Source organism: Clupea harengus, chromosome 24, assembly GCF_900700415.2.
Source record: "Clupea harengus chromosome 24, Ch_v2.0.2, whole genome shotgun sequence".
NCBI classification, from domain to species: Eukaryota; Metazoa; Chordata; class Actinopteri; order Clupeiformes; family Clupeidae; genus Clupea; species Clupea harengus.
Genome location: NC_045175.1, coordinates 18,678,053 through 18,698,751, shown reverse-complemented (window position 1 = coordinate 18,698,751; position 20,699 = coordinate 18,678,053). Strand labels below are relative to the sequence as shown.

Genomic DNA, 20,699 nt, shown 5'->3' with positions numbered 1-20,699 from the left:
GAGACACATACATGCACACAGAAACACATACATGCATGCGTACACACACACAATCACACCCACACATAAACAAACGCGAGCACACGCTCACTCACACACACAAACACACTTCTCCTGTCTTGTACATATGTGTATTTGTAAAATAGTAAGGTTAGAATGTCTGCATACTCTCTCCTTCGCTCTCTCTATAACACACACACACACATTTACAGACACTCACTCACTCACACACACTCGCACACACAGAAACACTCACTGAAACATACATGCATGCGCGCACACACACACAAAAACAAAACGCACACACACACACACGAACAAAGGCGCACACACACAAGAGCACAAACAATTCTCCTGTCTTGTACATATGTGTATTTGTAAAATGTCAATTAGAATAGCTGACAACTCACTTTGGATCAGACTGTGGTGGTCCACTGCTGAAATTGAGAGGGTGTCCCATGGACCGGTCACTCTTCATAGACACACAGCTGGGCACTGGAGACACTGGTCTGTGTGTCTGTGGCCTGGTTACATAAGGAGACAAAATAATAGATTTAGCTAACACTTCTTCCTAAAAGTTACAAATAATAGATTTAGCTAAGTATTATTTCTTATAGTTAGTAGGGTTAGCATGTCTGCATACTCTCTCCTTCACTCTCTCCCTCTTTAACACACACACATTTACACAGACACTCACTCACACACAGACAGACAGACACACTCACTCACTCACTCACTCACTGAAACATACATGCACGCACGCACACACACAAACAAACGTACACACACACACACACACACACACACACACACACACACACACACACACACACACAATTCTTCTGTCTTGTACATATGTGTGTTTGTCGAAATGTAAAATGAAATAGCTGACAACTCACTTTGGATCAGACTGTGGTGGTCCACTGCTGAAATTGAGAGGGTGTCCCATGGACCGGTCACTCTTCATAGACACACAGCTGGGCACTGGAGACACTGGTCTGTGTGTCTGTGGCCTGGTTACATAAGGAGACAAAATAATAGATGTAGATAACACTTCTTCCTAAAAGTTACAAATAATAGATTTAGCTAAGTATTCTTTCGTATAGTTAGTAAGGTTAGCATGTCTGCATACTCTCTCCTTCACTCTCTCCCTCTTTAACACACACACATTTACACAGACACTCACTCACACACACACACAGACAGACACACTCACTCACTCACTGAAACATACATGCACGCACGCACAGACAAACAAACGTGTGCGCGCACACACACACACACACACACACACACACACACACACACACACACACACACACACACACACACACACACACACACACACACACACGAGCACAAACAATTCTCCTGTCTTGTACATATGTGTGTTTGTCAAAATGTAAAATGAAATAGCTGACAACTCACTTTGGATCAGACTGTGGTGGTCCACTGCTGAAATTGAGAGGGTGTCCCATGGACCGGTCACTCTTCATAGACACACAGCTGGGCACTGGAGACACTGGTCTGTGTGTCTGTGGCCTGGTTACATATGGAGACAAAATAATAGACTTAGATAACACTTCTTCTTAATAGTTAGTGAGGTTAGCATGTCTGCATACTCTCTCCTTCTCTCTCTTTAACAAAAACACAAATTTACACAGACACTTACTCACACACAAACACACTCACTAGCACACAGAGACACATACATGCACACAGAAACACATACATGCATGCGTAAACACACACAATCACACCCACACATAAACAAACGCGAGCACACGCTCACTCACACACACAAACACACTTCTCCTGTCTTGTACATATGTGTATTTGTAAAATAGTAAGGTTAGAATGTCTGCATACTCTCTCCTTCGCCCTCTCTTTAACACACACACACACACACACACACACACACACACACACACACACACACACACACACACACACACACACACACACACACACACACACACACACACACACACACACACACACACACACTCGCACACACACACAGAAACACTCAGTGAAACATACATGCACGCGCGCACACACGCACACAAAAACAAAACGCACACACACACACGAACAAAGGCGCACACACACAAGAGCACAAACAATTCTTCTGTCTTGTACATATGTGTATTTGTAAAATGTCAAAAAGAATAGCTGACAACTTACTTTGGATCAGACTGTGGTGGTCCACTGCTGAAATTGAGAGGGTGTCCCATGGACCGGTCACTCTTCATAGACACACAGCTGGGCACTGGAGACACTGGTCTGTGTGTCTGTGGCCTGGTTACATAAGGAGACAAAATAATAGATTTAGCTAACACTTCTTCCTAAAAGTTACAAATAATAGATTTAGCTAAGTATTATTTCTTATAGTTAGTAAGGTTAGCATGTATGCATACTCTCTCCTTCACTCTCTCCCTCTTTAACACACACACATTTACACAGACACTCACTCACACACACACAGACTGACACACTCACTCACTCACTCACTGACTGAAACATACATGCACGCACGTACACACACAAACAAACGTGTGCGCACACACACGCACACGAACAAAGGCACACACACACACACACAAGAGCACAAACAATTCTTTTGTCTTGTACAACTCACTTTGGATCAGACTGTGGTGGTCCACTGCTGAAATTGAGAGGGTGTCCCATGGACCGGTCACTCTTCATAGACACACAGCTGGGCACTGGAGACACTGGTCTATGTGTCTGTGGTCTGGTTACATAAAGAGACAAAATACAACCCCAAATCAGAAAAAGTTGGGACGGTATGTTAAATTAAAATTAAAACTGAAATAAGTGATTTGTAAATGATTTGACCCGTATTACATTGAAAACAATACAACAGCACATTATTTTATGCTTTACATCAAGACTTTTATTGTTTTTTCAAAATCTATTTCGAGTCTTGCAACATATTTAAAAAATAAATTGGGACAGTAAAGCTTTAATCACTTAACGTTGCCATTCCTTTTCACAACACTTAACCCTCCTATTATGTTTGGGGTCAATTTGACCCCATTCAATGTTTAACGTCTCTAAATAAATGATTGACATAATTTTTTTTGCTTCATATTTAATGACTTTTGCTAATTTAATGGGGACAACTGGGTAAACACAAAATTGTTATAGATAACAACAAAATGTACTTAGAAATAACATGAAGCCATAAAAAATCCAGAAGGATATCTCTTTCCAATTTTAGGTCAATCAGTGAGATTTTATGGTGATCTGCATATTTCTCCATAGTCGCGTAACATGTATTCTGGATGTATAAGGGCGATGGGTGGGGGTATTGTTTTATTTAAAGGGCTATTTAGGTAGTCAACAAACAAACCTAAAGTACCTGACACAAACTTGGGTAAAAAAAATAATTATTATAATTTTTTGGGGGTTTAAATTGCTGGGGTCAAATTGACCCCAAGGATAAAAGATGTGAGTAAAATGTGAAGGTAATAGGGTTAAAAGACGTTTAGGGACTGAAGACAGCAAGTGAGGAAGCGTTTCAGGTGTTACTTTGTCCCATTCTTCCTGCAAACAAGTCTTAAGGTGTGCAATGGCACAAGGTCTTCGTTGACACATTTTGCGTTTCAAAATGCGCCACTCATTCTCTATTGGGGACAAGTCAGGACTGCAGGCAGGACAGTCCAGCACCCGCACACCCTTCTTCCTCAGCCATGCCTTTGAAATGTGTGCAGAATGTGGTTTTGCATTGTCTTATTGAAATATGCATGGGCTTCCATGGAAAGGATGTCGTCTTGAAAGCAGCATATGTTGCTTCAAAATCTCAATGTACTTTTCAGCATTAATGGTGCCATCACAGAGGTGTAAGTTACCTTTGCCAAGGGCACAGACACAACCCCATACCATGACAAGACCCTGGCTTCTGGACTTGTTGCTGGTAACAGTCTGGATGGCCCTTTTCTTCTTTGGTACGGAACACACAACATCCATTTCTTCCCAAAAAAATACCTGAAATACTGATCGTCTGACCACAATACACATTTCCACTGTGTGATGGTCCATCCCAGATGCCTCCGAGCCCAGAGAAGTCGACTGCGCTTCTAGACACGGTTAACATAAGGCTTCCTTTTGGCACCGTACAGTTTTAACTGGCATTTGTGGATGTAACTACGTATTGTACTGCTTGACAAAGGTTTGCCAAAGTAATCCTGAGCCCATGTGGTTATTTTGCTTATAGATGAATGACGGTTCTTGATGCAGTGCCGTCTGAGGGATCAGGGATCACGATTATTCAGCTTAGGCTTGAGTCCCTTGTCCCTTGCACTGAAATTCCTCCAGGTTCCTTGAATCTTTTAATTATGGTATGCACCATGGAGGGTAAAATATCCAAATCCCTTACTATCTTTCTTTGAGAAACATTGTTTTTAAACATTTAAATTATTTGCTCACACATTTGTTGGCAAACTGGCGATCCTCTGCCCATCTATGCTCCTAAAGGACTAGGCCTTTCCTGGATGCTGCTTTTGTACCAAATCATGATTACAATGACCTGTTGACATCACTTGTTTCAAATCACATCATTATTTAATTATTCTACCTCATTACTACTCCTAAATTGCCCCCGTTCCAACTTTTTTGGAATGTGTTGCAGGCTTGAATGGCAGGAATGGATGTATATTTACAAATCAAATGAAGTTGACCATACAAAACATGAAATATCTTGTGTTCATACTGTCTGCAATGAAAAACAAGTCAAGCAAAATGTATAAATAACTGCTTTCTATTGCATTTCCATACTGTCACAACTTTTTCTGATTTTGGGTTGTAGTAGATTTAGCTAACACTACTTAGTAAGGTTAACATGTCTGCATAATCTCTTACACACACACTGTTAAATAATAGTTTTAGTCAACACATTTTGCAAATAGTAAGTAAGGTTAACATGTCTGCATACTCTGAACGTACCCCTCTGTATTTAACACACACACACTCATGCACAAACACACAAACAATTTCCCAGTATATGTGTATTTGTAAAAGGTAAAAATGTAAAATATAATAGCTGACAACTCACTTGGGATCAGACTGTGGTGACCCACTGCTGAAATTGGGCGGGTCTGCCATGGACCAGTCACTCTTCATAGACACACAGCTGGGAACTGACTGATATCCTCCCTTATATCAAGCATATGGATGAGATTTGGATGTTGAGGTTTTAGTCACAGTTCCACACTCATCCCTATCAAAAGGTAACAGCCCATCAGTCTACAATGTCACTGTGGTCCTCTCTGCCTACACAACCATTTTATAAAGTAAGTGTGAACTGTAGGAAAACAAGAAAGAATGAAGGCCGTTTTACAGTTCATGCTGTAGTCTAAATCCAAACATGCAATGGATTGAATGATAATGTATATAAGATACAATCACAATGCATTCCTCAAATAATACAACATAGAACAAAAGTTGTCTCCATATAATGGGATGTATTATGATGATAATATAGAGAGAAATGTTAGCTCACTTTTACTAAATGTGTTGCTTAGGTCTGATATGGCTGGCTGTAGCATGTAGGGTAGAGTAACATTCCAAATATTTTTGTAATAAGATGCACCAACAGCCTAAAACAATATGAGTGTACTTGGAATGTCTCTGTAAGATAATAGGCAAAGCTCACATTGTTGTGATCGTTTTTATAGCCATACAAGGGGATATATTGTAATGACAATTAAGAGAGCGACACAAACGGTTTGCGTGAAGGAAATACGTTTCTGTGCCCAATACTGACTGCAATATGACATGCTACCGACAGGTTAAGAGAACATAGGCTACAATAGTAGACAAAGCTAAAAGTAGGCTATTCTGTAGCCTATATGAAGCTGTGCTAAAATAATCGACACTCTAAACATATACCATTGTACCACTTTGAAGAAAGTTAAAAATATGTGTCATTGTTTGCCTTTTTAAAATGCTCCGTTCTGAACATGATTTCATGAAATGGCATGCAGCAATTAAGATTAGCCAGCAGGTGGCGAACGTGAGCCGTCTTCAGTTTCAGGCAGTTCACACAAATACAATCAAGTTAGTGCAGAGAATAGCTGAGGATGCCTTAATTTGATCATTATAGAGTCTATAATATAGACCATACAGACTGTAAAACAATGAAACAGTCGGCTGAGTTACTAATGATCATGTGAATATATCCAATAATTATACATTTTGTACTTATTTTTAAGGACAATTTTAACACTTTTAGAGTTTATATGTTCTGTGCGCACATGCTCTGTTTCTTATATTCAAACACACACATACTTAATCTCTCGAACACACACATTCAGACACATGTTTTCGAAATGCTGGGATTGTGTGAGCAGAAGTGTTTGTGAGCGTGGGCTGTGTCCACCGTGTCCTGTTCTCTATTTTCTAACTCTTTTCTCCTTTTGTGATGTATTCGATCGCGTGGTAGAACATAACATTTTGATTGTGTTCCGTGGGTCGCCAACAACCAGATTTTTAAACAGGGAGGCATGGCGGCTCCGAACTCTAAGTATTGATACATTTGCGCGTCGTCACGGGATGGTTTCCACAATAATTGTAGATGAATGTAGTGTAGCAGTAGGTAATATTGTTAGGCATGAGTACGTGCTAGCTGCGTCTAGGATGAAGTGTCATAGCTCTTTTTCTGAGAACTAGCGAACGAGGTAGTAGAGAAGAGTTCAGTGGTTAACGATTGATTGATTTATCCCGGTCCTTCTTCTCTCTACAGCTAAGAAAATGACGATATCAAATGTACGTCTTTTCATGAATGAGTTGCAAATACAAAAAGGTTACCAACTATACTCGGTCTACCCCTCAAAGCCAGTTTGTCTTGTGTCTTGAGTTGAACTTGAGTGTCACATGAGGAAAAACACTCCACCACCAAACCCGCTAGCGCATTTGTCAAAATAAAAAGCAACTTCAGCAATAACCTCTTACAGGAATCCCAAGTAACTACTCACACAGGCTCTCTCTAGCCAGTAAGATCACATCTTAAACAAGCACTCTCAGCAGTTAGTCACCCAGTGTGCTGTTTTTGGTGATAGCAACTAATTATAGATTTTATTTGCAGTGCAGATAGCCAAAGCTATCGTCCCGTGCCACACCTGCACTCCTATTAACAACTCGACACGTGTAAACTGCCTGAATTAATGTTAATTTTATGTTTTTTAATATGTTTAGGTTTTATTACATGTCACAAATTAAGGATTATCCATATTTCAGTCGAGTCGAATATTATTCTGAGGTACTACCTTACCGTCAGATAAAGCAAGTGCAGAGAATGCTCCAAGTCCGACGTGACCTGCATGCGGACGTAACTACGTATGATTTGCAATTGGGCGGGGAAAGACCAGTGAAGGCATAGTGAAGTTGATGTAGACGTAGTCGCGGCACAGGCAAGACACAGGAGTGACAGAGTGAGAGAGAAAGACAGAGAGAGAGAACGAGAGCGATTTGCATTGTTGGCTGAATATGTAAATATTCCACTAAATACAGGACTCACTTCCCCTCCTTAAGTCTATGAACTCACGTCAATAACATCTAACTTCGCATAATGAATAGCGTAGCCTAGACCTACGTAAAGTAAGATTATTTTAAAACCGCAGTTGTCTTTTCCTTAGTCCTTAATTCTATATCACATCTTTGACCTGGATGGAAAAAGTCATGAGCGGTTAGGAAAAGATGACAGGACAAACTATCCGACGCAGCCAGCGTCGAGGCGCTTGTCTCGAGTTTCCTATTGCTAGTTTACCGACGTCTTGAATGGAGCGATAATCCCCTGTTACAGCGGAAGAGCTGAACTTTACCCATGAGGATTCTACTATATATATAAAAAAAAAAAATCACAAGACTGGTTACGATGGGCACAGTCTACATCTACGTGCTAGTTTAATATATGGCATTACATACAAACCTACGGACCAAAGTCACTCCCTCGTCTTCAAGCCATTTTTTCCGGATTGTTCAAGTGTATTTATTGGAAATGCGTCTGATCCATGGTGACAGTCTATGGATTTGGATAACAGACTATATTTATACTACGTTTGTTATTTGATTTCAGTCAAGACAAATTAGAGTGAAGGTCTGAACCTGTCTGGTAATAAAAAAGTAGGCCTAATCTGCGGCGTGGCATTTCGCAAGTAGGCCCATCAAGCCCGTGAAAACTTTCGTGTCGTCTCCGACTAGTGAACACTAGGTTAATCTTCCATATTCAGTCCATGAAAACGAGATCACCACTTCTACTATCAATTACAACCGTAACTTTGACGAAGTATGCATACTCACCCTCATAGAAAAACGATGGACACGTTCTTGCATGCAGTCATTCTCTGTTAAAACCTTACTTTCGTTTTTATCTGTTCTGCGTCATGAACAATCATGAACATTAGCACCTCCCTATGTAAAGTGAAAACCTACGCCCCTAGTGGTTGCGTTCCTATTGGAGAGCAGTTCACAGACTGGATTTTAAAAAAAAGAAGCCTACTACCAAGCCATATCAGGGTGAAGTCATCGGAAAATGATTCAGTGTTTGTACAAAAATCCTCCTAACAATGAAAATTAGAAGCAACATTGTGCCATCTTTCAAAATGTTGCTATTGCTCCTTGTGCCGCTCGTAGTGCGACTGCACATGAAAGATCCTTGGCACACACTCTTCTGCCCGGTAACTACAACCGCTAGGCACACACAAACACATAGGACTTGAATACAAGCACACAGACTAGTATACTTGTACACATGCAAACATGCACACACCCAATTGAAAGAACTCAAGGAGGCTAAGTTAGGAGGTTAGTTCCTTGTCTGGTACACGGGCAGAAATCCCGGGGGGAGACACAGGATGTGACCCCCCTTCCATAAAGCCCCCCCCCCCCAAAAAAAAAATAATAATAATTGTAAACACAAATTAATAATTTTTAATATTATAGTAACATTAAATAAGAGCACTACACAATTATAAACGTTAAACAATGTGTTTTTTAAGTGTTGAAAAATTTGATCCCCCCTGTAACATGAAAAGTGACATTTATCCTGCTTTGTCCAAAATCAGACTCTTTTTTTATCAGCACGCTGGTTAAGCTAATAGCTTCTTTAAGAACATCTGTCAGGATATTAATGTGAGATAATGTTAAATGTGACCATATAAGGTGTATCATTGCCACCTTCCGCCTAATACCATTGTTGGTATTGCTGGTTGAACATACAAAAACATTTATACAGATAGGGATACAGACTAATACAGAACAATGCTGCAACTACTATTATTACTTTTAATACCATTATTGAAAACATTTGAACCTGCTGAGGGCTCAACACTGCAAGGCAAGTTGCAAAGGAGCGTGAGGGAGAGAGGGAGATAGGGCCAGACAGCAATTTTACTGTGTATTGTCCCTCCCAACAATGAAATGGGATTTTCACACCTGGTCAGGTGAATATGTGAATATGGTGCGCGGACCCTTAGGCTGCTGACTTTAGTCCTCTGCTTGAGTTTTATAAATGTATTTTTGCATTGGATTTTTTTGTCATTTTGTGTTGTACTTATGGTTTGCTTGATGATCTTGAATCCTTAATAAACCCTTTTGTCTTTGACCGCTGACTGAGCTTTTTGGCCACGGTAACCCTGCGCTGGGGTCCTTCACACTCCTTTCATTTCATAAACACGCTATTCTCGCTATATTCTCCCTCCCATATAGAGCTGGGTCCATAATGACAAACACCATAACACATTGTGGATAGGCTATATGCTATGAGTCTGTTCTTGACACTCTTTAATAAGCCTGAGGCTAATATTTCACGTGTTAAATTTAGTGTAGCATAGTGGCATGTTTAGAGGGCGTCTCTTTCCTTTGTCATCTAAGCAGGACCAATTAGGGTAGAGCGACCTCTAGTGTCCCAAACCAAATTAAAAGCATGAACCCTAATGGCTCCAACATCACCTAATAAAAAACATAACCGTGCTACAGTGTCTCTCCTCCAGCACACATTTCAGTAGCAAAGCTTTATGAAACATCACAGAGAGAAATCCATAATAAATTCACACAGACCCCCTATCTAGCGCTCTCCACTGATAGTTGGATTTCCAGAGCAAGTGAAAGCTACCTCACTGTATAGAGACAGAAGCCAGATCTAGTCAGTCAGACTTTTTTTTGACTATAGGCAAAATAAATAGTTAATTGTCAATAGTTCCACCGTAGCGTTACCATGGCTCATAAAACGCAATAAATACCAACAAACCATGGGCCCACTGTACCACTGCATCCCTACAGCCTACCGTGATTCTGAAATCTAAATCAAGCTGTTGTTCAAGGACCCATCCTGAGACTTATCAGGTAATGAAATCGAAAGAACTCAAGGAGGCTAAGTTAGGAGGTTAGTTCCTTGTCTAAACCACCTCAAATGTTACACTCATGCTAACCTCAGGCTTCTTTGTATATCTCAATAAGATGAAATTCCTACACCAGGAAGAAAGGTCTGCATGATTCGGTTCAACTGATCAAGAGCAACATCACAGATCGCCTCAGTTCTGATTAGGAAGCAGATGAATTGTAGACCCACCACCAGTTGCACTTGTGGTATTACAGTATAACACAGACTTACTTTTACCGCTGAATGTGCTTGTGTCTCAAGTTCTTTGCGAGACCCAGTGAAGGTAAATGATAGAATGGGTTTTCTCCCTGGTGTTATCTATTTCTATCTGGTTAAACAGGTTTAGTTTCTGCATCACATCATATCTTCTGTGATGCATGTACACATTGGACATATTACCACAACAGCTGAGGTCAGTTGTGTGTGTTCTTCAGGCATGACTGGCTCCCTTCCCCCCTCATCTACTAAAGTTAACATTTTCACTGAATAGTTTTGTCTGAAATCCATGCAGTGACGTGCGGTGAGGTTCGTGGCTGGTGAGGCACTGATTCTTTCAGAGTCAATTTTACAAATACATAAACCCAATAGAGTATCTAAGATCACCATTCAATTGGCAGCTTTCACATTGACTACCGGTTGTTTTTCATATCAGTATTCTTTACACACACATAGGTAAGGTGCATACAGTAGGCAGCTGCTAGCTTGTGATGAACTCATGTGTATGCACTCATGAATATGAACTTGTGAATATGAACTCTTTCTTACGAAGTTGCACAAGCACCCTGAGGGTTTCTACCTTTTCCCATTATAATTTTAATAGTTAAATCGAGGAGACTATAACATCAGCTAGATAACCAGCTATCATTTCATGCAAATTGAACTATTCCGATTAACTCGTAAGGTTATTAAGTGTCCTTAGCTAGCTAATTAGCTAACGTAGCAACAGGATAACCATTGCAACCAGGAAACACAATTTACCTACAATTTAAGTTTAATTTCCAAAATTAGCTCACCAATAAATAGCAGTCTTGGGTTCAAAGTGATCACAACCACTTGTGTGATGTTAAATGGCTTCACATAGACATAAAACAATCCCAAGAGAAATAATGGGAAATCAACGGAGCTGCCGCTGTAAGTTCAAAACCAAATTTATTCTTGAGGTTCCAAACTTGTTCAAAGGAATTTGGCTTTGAATGTGAGAAGTCGATCGAGTTATCTTCTGTCTCGTCGCTTGAAGCATACCTTTTAGCTCCGGCATGGGTCTCCCATTATTAATCATTTCACGTTTGGACTGAAAGTCCAGTTTTGAGAACTGCTTCAGCTTAGCAACAAAATCTTCCATTCCACAGAAGTGTAGAAGAAGAGCAACGTTCCCCAGCATAACCCCGACAGGTGCGCTCTCGCACGCCCCCTTCATTGAGGCATATCGCTAGGTACTGTGTGCCTCACCTACATGATTTTTCAATGCGTTTTGAGCTCAGCTCAAAGGTTCTACGCATGCGCACGCATGCGCAAAACCCAGTTTGGAGCGATTGCGCAATCCTAGGTTCCACTGCCTCACTAGCTCCCATAGACAATACATGGTGCCTAACCTGACCGCACGTCCCTTGTTTTCTCCCGTCTATTTGAATAGGACATGCGCAAATTCAGCGAATTCAGCGATTTTGATTATAAAAATGCTCAAAATGATTGGAATCATGCAGAAATTACACTTATACCACAGATTAGTAGAGAAATATGAATATTTATTTTATTTTATAATTTTTTTTATAAAAGATATATATATATATTTTTTACTTTTCAGGATGACAAGTGAGGCTCTGCCTCTGATCTCTGTGTTTATAGGCAATTACTAATAGGCCTAAGATTAAGCCTGCTTGTCCCAGATTCAATAGGCCTATGATAAACTTAAGTTCATGTTTACATATGAAAAAATATATCTTTTCAATAAATATTGAATATGTCCGGCCCTCGACTTGGACAGAGTTTTTAAATTAGGCCCTCTGTGTATTTGAGTTTGACACCACTGTTTTAAGGTCTTTAGGGCCTTGTACTTTCACTAAAGCACTTTGTTAAGGGTCACACAGTGTTCCTCCATTTGCATCAGGCCACCTCATCAATGTCTATTGATTTACACAGAGACTGCAAAGACTGGAACTAAGTAATTGAGGAGAAGCTATTGTCAGAGACTGCATCCTATATCACAGGTTTAGCTGAGTTATGCTTTCATATGTGATTTAATGTGTTTTGGCTCAATGGAGCATCTCTGGAAAGACCTGAAAATGGCTGTTCATGTGGCTGTGTTAAACAGATGACAACCTGCTGCCAGTGAAATATGAACTAAATGACTGACCAATAAGAAGTTTCCTCACTCCCTAGGACCTTTCCCTGGAAAACTATGGGAATAACTCCAGCAGCCTCATTCTGTATGTGAGTACTGAGTATGGTCAGTCTATTATTTGAAACCGCTGGGTTTAACTAACACCTGCTGCCAGGGGATGATGGATATTGTACAGCTTATGTGTGGTGTGGTGAAGGAAAAAACTGAGTATGTCATCTCCTCAAAAAGGAGACGATCGGTAGACACCCCCCTGCACTTACTCTTTCCCACAGTAACTCCACATCAAAAATGGTTTATCAAATGGAAGGAAAACACAATGATTTGATGTTGTGGTCAAGTGGAATAACTGGGCGGTAAAGAGTATAACTGCTCATTGTGAACGCACATGATCATTACGTCTGGGTTTATAACCTGTGGAGGCAAGTGTCTAATCTTGACTCTAGTGTTATTCCGTCTCTTAGAGGTAAAATGTAAACGTGAGTCAAACATGTTGATATGGGCACTGATCACCCAATGTTCACTCTGTTATTCTCAGCTTTGAAGGGGTTTTCTACTGGTCATTCCTACAGAATGTAGTGAGAGACATGAGCAAAGAACATGTAGACCAGACCGCATTTGGAAGAATTTAGAAAATCACCTAATAAATAAAAAGAGAAACTAGAAAGTGAGGGAGAGAGGGATAGAGAGAGAGGGGATAGACATGACATGGCAGTGTGTGTGTGTGGAAAGAGGGAGAGAGAGAGGGAGAGAGAGAGAGGGAGAGAGAGGGGATAGACATGACATGGCAGAGTGTGTGTGTGTGTGTGTGTGTGTGGAAAGAGGGAGAGAGAGAGGGAGAGAGAGAGAATAGACATGACATAGCAGAATGTGTGTGTGTGTAGAAAGAACGGGAATCGAACGTCAGCTGAAGAAGTAAAACAAAAATAAAAATAAAAAAAAAACATCATTGTGCCACAGTCTCAGGTTTCAGCTTCATGTCTAAACATTCCTTAAAGAGACAGTACAACTCAACTGCAATAGATCAGCCTTTTGGATATTTGCTTAACTCATACTTACTTTGGAATTACCACAAAACATATTTCTCTCAAGTTACAAAGATAACATTTACAATAACCCCATGTCTGCTTGTACATTATGTGTAAGTTTGTGTGTGTTTATGCTGTGTTCATAATTGCTACACACTTCACATCCACAAACTTTGAGTTTCATTCAGTTGGTTTGGCTGTATTCCTTTGCTAACAAAGGCCCAGCCCAGAGCATTATGGGATAACAGGTTCAGCCATGTCAGTCACAGTAACAGATTAAACACAAATAACTCTTGGTGACTGTTTGTACATAGTCTTCTACATAATGTTCAAGTGTCCAAAAACATATTTAACATCATATGTATTATCAGGGAGGGACTGCAGATGCTGGTGTTTAAGAATAAAAGGAAGGACTTTAACCACGCTGTTCAAAATGCTTAGTGTCCACCCCACTCTCACCAATATACAATAGCTACACAGTAAGTCCTCTAGTCCTGCTCAAAATGACCGACATCAATCAACCAAAGTCAGCAAATGTAATCATGACTGCCAGGCCTACACCTAACAGCATTAATATCTGCGGGTTTAACCCAGAACACATACAAGACTGAAGAAGCTGTTGTGATGTTTTCACATAATGGAACCAACTGCTTGGGGAAACAAAATAACCTGCTAGTATTTAGCAGTGTGAAAATGGTTGGATTGATTCGATTGATCAAATTCCTCATCAGCTTTACACTTATCAATCACTTTGATCTCCAAGGTTAAAAAGGTTAAAACAGCTGATTTGCCGACTGCAGTTGTAGACCCACCACCCTTTACTCTCACCACATGATAACACTAACTTACCGACTGACGGCTTCATGCTATAGTCAAAGCTAATTCCAACGTTGCTCAGAAAACCCCCAGCACAAGACGACTGGTGGAGTTTGTTCAATCACTGGAATTTAACGTCAGCTGAAGAAGTAAAAAAAAAATTATAATAAGAACGTTATTGTGTCACAGACTCAGGTTTCAGCTTCATGTCTAAACATTCCTGACAAGAGACAACATGCCTCTACTGCTCTAGAGGAGCCTGTTGGAACTTTGCTTAACTCACACTTACATTGTAAATACTACAAAAAGCCTCAAATGCAGTAAGTTCACCAAAAAAACACATTTGTCTGAAATGTTTAAAGTAAGTAAAAAAAGATAACATTTACAATAACTCCCATGTCTGTTTCTACATTATGTGTGTTTCTGTGTGTGTGTGCTTGTGTGTGAGTGTTGTAGTATCATGAAAGGTTTTACAAATAAGCGGGGTGTAGGGCAGTGCGTCACAACAGGACAGAGCAGGCAAAAGTGCTTTCAAACGAAGAATCCGGTTTATTCACTAACAAAAACGTAGTCTTTCAGGAAGCAAACATAAGAGTTCTTCAAAGGCAAAACATAGGCTTCATAAAGTTGCTCCTAACTTGAATCCTACCTAATGTAGTTGCAAAATCAAAGTTCCTCAGACGCCAAACTAAGTTTGTGCCACATACGATGCCGCCTGCTTGGAGTGTGTCCACTCCTATTGTTCTCTCTCTCCCACACCTGAGCTCCAGCTTTAAGTGCTGAGGCATTTGCACCCATAGACATAGTATACTACAGGGGGAACTCAATTAGAAACCCAAAAGATCCACTCGCCAAATTTCCATTCAGTCCAGGGTCCGGAACAGTGACGGTCAAAATCCAAAAACATAACTCCAACAAAAACGTTCAAACTATGCACAAAAGGTGATGTGGCCTTATTTGTGTGAAAGGTGACACTTTTTTGTGGTTTAAACTCTGGCATAAAAGGTGTGAAGGCCAGGCGGAGGCACGGATGTAAGTGTTCATTAGTGAGTGTGCTCCTGTATTTGTTTTTCACCATATTCATGGTTGAAAAGGCAGACTCACAACAGTATGTTGAGGTATGCACGCTCTTGTTGTGTGGCTGGTCTAACTATTACACTGCATGTTGATTGGTATGATTGCAGATGGCTTATTTTTCTGCCCCTTACCTCAGAGTTCTGCAGGTATTTTTGTTCGAAGTGTGCATGCTTTGTTTCATGGTGACGTTTCACGTTACCACTTTTGACAAGGGCAACCGTCTCGTTGCAGATTAAACAATTCGGTTTTGTGCTCCCCACAGGGTCTTAAATTAGCGATTTTTGGAATCAACTTTTCGTTTTTTGTCAGGTTTAAAGCACGCAATGATTTTGCGGAGAAAAAGATACCGTTCACAAATCTATCTGCCCGCGTTGTTGCCATTGACACCCCCCCAACCGGCGTGACCCACAGAGCTCGCGGCCAACATTGAGTGAGTGAGTTGTCATAGTGATGTTGTTATTACAGCTCCTGATTGGACCTCTGGATTGGACACGGAAGATAGAAACCACATAGGAGTGATATATATGAAATATAGTGAAATATATAGCGCGACATCACGCACCAATGAAAACTCGCTTGGATCATGATTCAATTTGAATGTTGATTTTGGCTTCGGTCCAAATTTGATTGCGTCTGGGTCCGGATCCGGACCGCGGTCCGCCTATTGAGTACCCCTGGTATACCTACTATGTATGTCTATGTTTGCACCTGTCTCAGTAGTGCATTCTGGTAGATGTAGTTTTCCCGGCAGCCATCTTGTGGCGTGGTAGCCACTCCCGGAGAGGAACATAACGCCTCTCGTGATGCCACACAGTGTGTGTGTGTGTGTGTGTGTGTATGTGTGTGTGCGTGCTTGTGTGCGTGGATGTGTTCATGATTGTGTAACCGGCAGAATTACGGTCCTGTCTCCCAGCAGCCATCTGGTCCTGCTCTGCCGCGCCCCCGAGTAGCACTCTGGCTGTTCATTCATTAGCCAAAGTGCTGCTCCTATATAACAAGCTAACCAGGTAGGATGATACAGGTGTTTGTAATGCACAAGACGCTTCCGGGTAGCATGCGTTTCGCTGCCGAAGGTCTCGGTTGGAAGACAACGAGCGAACACACCCTGCTGTATTCTATAGGAAGACAAGTCCAGGTAAACTTTCCCTACGTAGCTCACGTTAACGGTTTGAAATGCTTGTGTGTAAGCTCCGTATGAATGGATGTGACATAGCATCTGTTCATCATTGTTAGCTGATTATCTGAATGTTGGAAGATTCAAATAATTATGTGAACTATGTTCGTGTGCTCAAATAGGTGTTGGTGGTGAGCTGCCAGGGAGCCCTATTCTCAGTGTTTGCTCTGTCCGTACCGCATGAAGGTAACATTGGACAATCTGACGTATTTCATGACCATTTAATACCTGTTTATTATGTATGGTCATGTAGCCTACATAAGATTTAGATTTTGTTTCTTTCTTCAGGAACATTTGCCACTGCTGCTTTGCCTGTTATAAATTTAGGGTGATTTCAGCTTTTGACTCCGTTGTTTTGTATTGTTTGCTTTTGTATTTGTTTGTTTGACTTAGCCTAAACCTAGGTGTGAGCTAGGTTTAGCGTGCTGCTTTTTATTACTTTTATTATTGTCCCCAACTCCTCTTCCCCTTTCCTCTCCAGAGTGTTGCAGCTATGGTTGCAGCTGTCTGCGGGGCAGCTCGTCAGATCTGGGTCCTTTTCTTCGCGCACTGCATGTATTGAGTGGTAACGTGCACCTCACCATTGCTGTGATACCGGTTTGCAGTGCCTGTGCCTACCTGTGTTGTGTGCAGAGGTGTTTGTGTGTGTGTGGACGTGTGAGTAGGCATAAGAATTAAGAGCATGGGTGGCGTGTCGGTCTCACTCCCTTTTTCAGGACAGGTAACCCCCTGCAACAGCTGCTCCCTATATCCCTTACCCTTCGTGTGGCAGCCATTACCCACTCTCTTGCCGTATTTTAGCATCATTTAGCCTTGTATTAATACATCCTGTTAGTTTTATACTGAAATACCTCGTCTCTGTCGTTACTGGAACGTACCTGTGTGAGAGCCCGCTTGTCTCTGTCAAAAGGTACAATTTACACCGAACAATATATCTTGGTGTGAAAGTCACCAGGTGGCGTAGTCACATCCAGAGCCAAGACCTAACTACCACTGGGTTACAATTGCTTCACACCCACAAACTTTTAAAACAAAGATTTTCTTTCAGTTGGTTTGGCTGGATTCCTTTGCTAACAAAGGCCCAACCCAGAGCATTCTGGGAGAACAGGTTCAGCCATATCAGTCACGGTAACATAATAAACACACATAACACTTGGTGCCTGTTTGTACGTAGTCTTCTACATAATGTTCAATTGTCCAAAAACATATTTAACGCCGTATGAATTATCAAGGAGGTACTGCAGATGTTGGTGTTTAAGATTAAAAGGATGGACTTTTAACCACCCTGTTCAAAATGCTTAGTGTCCACCACACTCTCACCCGTATACAAGGGCTACACAGTTAGTCTTCTAACTGGACTAAAGCTCACTATCAGGAAATAAACATAAGAGGTTTTCATCACTGTGTTTGATAGATTGGTGTAAATGTGGTTTTAATTCTACTGCAGGGGCCTCATGTCTTTACAATGGAGACTGTGTGCTCCCTCTACTGTTGAACTGTAATATGGCATCCCAAGACACTCTTTAGCATTGCAGGGATTTGATACCATGCCATCCGGTGTAAGAGAAGCACAGATTGGTGTTTATTTCACCAGGTGGAATGCATCTCAGGTGGAATGCATCTGAGATAACTGAAGTCTTGGGGCCTTTCATTGACCTGCAGTATGAAGCACTTAGAGGAGAATTAATCATAATTTGTGGAAGAACCTCATAATGCTTTATGACAGAAGAAGACGTTGTCGGAGAGAGCGAGGAAAAGAAAAAGAGAGTGACTGATTAAGAGACCGGACAAGAGTTACTCTGACTATCACAATAATAGGAGGACTGACATAACTGCCCCTTCCTCCCGCTCCAGCAGAGTAGGAGTGTGCCTGGACTGGCCAGCAGGCACTCTGTCCTTCTACAGCGTCACCTCTGACACACTCACCCACCTGCACACGTTCCACTCCACATTCACTGAGCCCCTCTATCCTAGGTTTAGGGTTTGGGGTTATAGCGCCTCAGTGTCCCTGTACCAGGTCACATGACCTCCTTATCCTGTGTGCGTGTGCGTCTGTGTGTGTACTCTTATGTATAGGTGAGACACAGACAAGAAGAGAGAGAGGTGTGTGTAGGAGTGTAGCGAGTGAGTCTTTTCCTCCATGCTCCATTGGAATGAAAAGATAATCACATTGCTGTAATACACATATTTTACATTACGCTAATATTACAGAGGCATCATCTGAAATGTTGTGACATGGTGTCATGACCCACTGCACCCCTGGTAGTCTGTACAGCGACCGCTAATGAGGTTCAGCTTTTCCAACACTTAATTGAGTTGTTTCAGCACTTACCGAGGTGGTGCAGCATTATGTAAGCTTTTCTAACTCTTACTTGAGCTCTTCTAGTTTGCAGACACAAGCCTGACAGACTCTTCTTTTCTGGCGTGTCCTAGGTGATTGTAACTAAGATTCAGCTCCTTCGTGTGAAGGAACTAAATATTTGCAGCCCTCTTCACTTACACCTTTACATGTTCTCATGTATTGGTTTAAAATAAATTGTACTTATAGGAGTCATTTTAATGCAGAATGGTTTTCACTCTCACTCACTTGCATTTGTGATTGAAAAATCGCTACCTTTATGTTTCATTATTATTAATCACACACGCACAGCTTCTAGCATTTAAGTTCATTAGTGTGTGGTTTTTTCTAAGACTAATTAACACATAGGCCTCCCATCCGTTGAAAGACTACTCTTCACGTAGCCTATCTCTCCTACTTTGGATGTAACTTTAATATCTCATCTGATCAGTCATACATCAAAGTATAGAATGCCTTGTAGGTCTCTTAAACTTAATAGACACAGCTCAATTTCGTTTAGTGCAAAATTAAATGGATTTTTTTTTGGAGTAGTCTGTTGGATTCACATTACTTCAACTATGTCCCAACCATACACAACAAAAGCGGTCCTCCCATTTATTTTCTTGGTAAAAAGTCAAAAAATGAGAATGTAGCCTAAACCAAATATCTTAAAGTACACCATTTATCAATACAGCATCAAACAGCATTTATTTGTAACTGAATATATAAAAAATAAACACAGTAAGCAAAGAATTTAAGAATGTGCAAAATATGTTATTTACCATTTCAGCTGAATAGAGAAGTGAATATATGTATAGTCTGTAGGTATGGGCCTTTTGTTTGCTTTAGTTGTTTGTGTAAACATGTGTGACTTGTTTTTGTGTTATTGTTTACATATTAATGATGCTCACAGCGAGTCCACTCAGGTGTCTCTTTCTCCACGTCTTGATGTGCTTGATGCTGTCAGCGCTCTCATGTTTAAATGCCTACATGGTCAAGCTCCCTCCTTGCTTAATGAATATCCTTCAAGACACCAGCACTCCAATAGAGTCCGCACACTGACCTCAATGAGCGCTAACTGTCACATTGCAATGCGCACAACCTCATTCAGACAATCAGCCCTCTCTGTTAAAGGAGCAACACTTTGGAGCTGTTTAGCCAATACATAAAAAAAGCAACAAAACTTCACTGTTTTCAAGGGGTGTTAAACCATGGCTAAAAGAGAAACGATGTTGTTCTCACACTTAATATCCTTGCATAGACACACCTGTATTTGTATTGTGTTGTATTTTTATACCTGTATTATATTTGTGCCTGTACTTTTCTTCTTGTTTTCCATTCTCATGCTTTTTTTGCTTTCTCCTATTTTTTTACTTTTAACTTTTAAAAAGTCCCCCATGGACAGGTGTTGGAAATTAGTGTTTCGCTACAATTTTTGCGAATTTGATCACATTATCACCCTAGTCTCTGAACCTTAATTCACACACACGCACAGCACCTGCTACCACCTAGTGTTGAAATAAGGT

The 20,699-nt window shown here is 40.9% G+C and overlaps 1 long non-coding RNA gene across 1 annotated transcript; it reads right to left on the bottom strand.

The window, feature by feature from the left end:
* Positions 1–2,635: 2,635 nt before the first annotated feature.
* LOC122128817 lies at positions 2,636–8,851 on the bottom strand. The gene is made up of 3 exons (XR_006151635.1): positions 8,323–8,851; positions 5,078–5,242; positions 2,636–2,755 (listed from the first exon to the last, which is right to left on the bottom strand). It is a non-coding gene; the product is annotated as an uncharacterized LOC122128817 (long non-coding RNA).
* Positions 8,852–20,699: the final 11,848 nt, after the last annotated feature.